Source organism: Rhagoletis pomonella, unplaced genomic scaffold (genome assembly GCF_013731165.1).
Source record: "Rhagoletis pomonella isolate Grant_MI unplaced genomic scaffold, Rhpom_1.0 Rhpom_scaffold_18822, whole genome shotgun sequence".
Lineage (NCBI taxonomy): Eukaryota > Metazoa > Arthropoda > Insecta > Diptera > Tephritidae > Rhagoletis > Rhagoletis pomonella.
This window is the reverse complement of record NW_023477340.1, coordinates 1-2822: the sequence shown is the minus strand read 5'-3', so window position 1 is coordinate 2822 and position 2822 is coordinate 1. Positions and strand designations below refer to the sequence as shown.

Sequence of the window (2822 nt, the reverse complement as noted above, 5' to 3'; positions counted from 1 at the left end):
GATGAAAACGCCTCTGCTTTAATCGAAGCATCACAAAATTTAACAAAAGCCTTTAATGTTGCATCAAAAACAAATAACACTGACGAAAAGGCAAACAGTTTTGGGATATACATGGGTGAAGAAATTGTAAAACTGGACCCCGACTTGCAACTCAAAGCGAAGAAACAAATGCGTGACATTTTGATGGATCTGCAAAGTGAACAATTGAAACGGAATGGGCTTATGTAACACAATGACAATTTATATGTATGTATGTACACTCATAGACAAAAATAGGAGTGTCCCTTTTTGTCATATTTTGACCATTTTCCGTAGGTTATTGAATTTTAATAACTTATTTATAAAACTTTAGTTAACTCTACAACCAAACACATATCACTAGAAGCTTTAAACTTTAAACAAAATTCAAGAAAATGCATAAAATTACATAACAATTTCGAACTTCCTTTTAAGTATTTCAAAAACAAAATGGGTTGTTGCTTAAAAAAAACAATACCCAAAATTAACGGTGATCTTAAGCCACTTGAAATTTGCCATTTATTACATAAAAATTACACATCTACACAGACATGCAATTTTCTTTTTAATATTTAAAAGACAAAAATCGAAATTTTGATGAGTGTTCCTAAATTTCGTTTAAAGTTTAAAAGTTTTATTGATATGGTTTTGTTTGTAGAGTTAACTATACATCCCGTGTCATAATTATAAACGCACCACATATTGCCAAGTTTAAAGATTTTTAATTAATGGGGTGTATTTTTATAAGTAAATTATTAAAGTTCAATAAATAAAAGGAAAATAGTCAAACTTTACGAAAGGAGGCAGAGTTATTATTTTGCCGAGTGAATATGTATTTTGATTATTCTTACCACTTTTTTACCTTATTATTACTTTCATTAAAGTATTTGGTTGCTCTAATTGAATCAAAAATGTAACAGTGTTTGTACTACTCACGGTGCACCGCTAAGTAGGCAGGTATTACATACCTACTAGTACATAAATTGAAGACATTGTACTCATTTATTTAATCACAAAATAAACCAATTGTTGCTTCTACTAGTATGGAAAATTTCTAACACGAAAAGTTTTGGTTTATTTAAACAATGAAACGATATTTTAATTTACCGCAGAAAAATAGTTTTCGAAAGTTTTTCTTATTTCCTCAGCGCTCCTTTTTGACGCATTTCTTTCAGAAGCGGTTGTTGTATAGTTGTTATCTATTATTGCATCTATTTCACTTTCGGAAATGGCGTCAAACGTAGTTTTCTTTTTCACATTTTCTGTTCTTAAAAAGTTGTGCACACATACGCAAGATAATACAATCTGAATGGCTGCAGCTGGAACGCGATGGATGGGTGAAAATAAAACTCGAAAACGGTTCGCAAGAATGCCAAAAGCATTTTCAACAACGCGCCTGTTCCTCGAAAGTATGTTGTTGTATTTAAGTTCGCTTGGTGATAGTCTTAGATGAGAGTAAGGTTTCATTAAGTAGTCTTTTAGAGCAAAGGCATCATCGGCTAAAAGCACAAAAGGCGAGGGAGTTGACATGAAAGGGAGCGTGCATGGGGCTGGTATATGTACTTCATTTTTTTCAATAGCGTATTTCAGGTCCGAGTTCAACCAAATTCCAGCATCACCCACTCTCCCATTAACACCGACATCAGCATAAATAAAACGATAGTGGGCATCAGCGATTGCCATCAATACAAATGAATGGTATACTTTGTAATTGAAATACGTAGATCCTGCTTTCCTCACTGGCAGTATTCTGCAATGCTTTCCTGAGACGTTTCATCAGTTGAGTGAATTTAAAAGTGTTAATTGTTAGTTTACCATCTAAAGCGCCGATGCAGTTCGGGAATCCCCACATCTGATAAAAGTCTTTTGCAATATCACGCTAATCTTGCTCACTTGCAGGGAATTTCAAATACTCCTCCCTTAACGCCAAATATATTGCGGGAATAGATTCCTTTAAAATTCTGGAAATGGTTGACTGCTGAATTCGGAACGGCAATTGAAGTGACCTTTGGGTTTCACCTAATTTTGGAAATATGTACATACATATGTATGTCGGTACTAAAAATTACCAAGAAAATATTATATCTTACCACTGGATGGATATCGCAATGTCAGCTGCAGCCGTTCCGCAGCTCCTATGCAGTTCCTGAATTTTGTATCCTGCTTGCTAATATAGGGGCGTACTTTTTCTAATAAGAATGCAAACTGAGCTGGAGTCATTCTTAAGATATTTTTGTGAAGGATTGAATCCTCGCACTCAATTTCCTTTAACAGTTTATGGCTAAATCCTATAAAAAGTATTTTTGATAATTACAAAAACGAACTATATACATGTGTATATAATGTGGAATTCGAAACTTACCTTCCAGTTCTCTTTTTAAAAGCCATTGCGCAAAATATTTTTTTTTAGTCTTTTTCTTTTTCCTACGCTGTATTAAGGCAGCAGCGTTTAGCAAACAATTTGTTGCAATGGATAAAACTTGTATTTCCATTGTATGCTTAGAAAATCTCTCGTATGTCAAAATGCAAACTGCTGTGTAAAAAAACTAACGAAATACAGCCATCTGTCAAAAAAACCTAACGAAATACAAGTTGGCCGGACTGTTTTTAACAACCTAGTTTGTTTTTCGTTTGTTTTTTGGTATATAGCTTACTCGCTTACACAAGTACTGAAATTGTATGTGACCTTCTCTTTCTTTCAAAATACAGCGTAAAATACACTCGAAATACAAGAAAAAAACGTAGTATCATACGGGCATTAGGAGTGTACTCGTACGCAAAACTATCAAAAGTTTTAGAAAACT

At 33.6% G+C, this 2822-nt stretch overlaps 1 long non-coding RNA gene across 1 annotated transcript; it reads right to left on the bottom strand.

Annotated features, from left to right (window-relative positions):
* Positions 1-1171: 1171 nt before the first annotated feature.
* On the bottom strand, positions 1172-2412 carry LOC118732328. Its single transcript, XR_004992122.1, has 3 exons — positions 2381-2412; positions 1834-2306; positions 1172-1781 (listed from the first exon to the last, which is right to left on the bottom strand). It is a non-coding gene; the product is annotated as an uncharacterized LOC118732328 (long non-coding RNA).
* Positions 2413-2822: the final 410 nt, after the last annotated feature.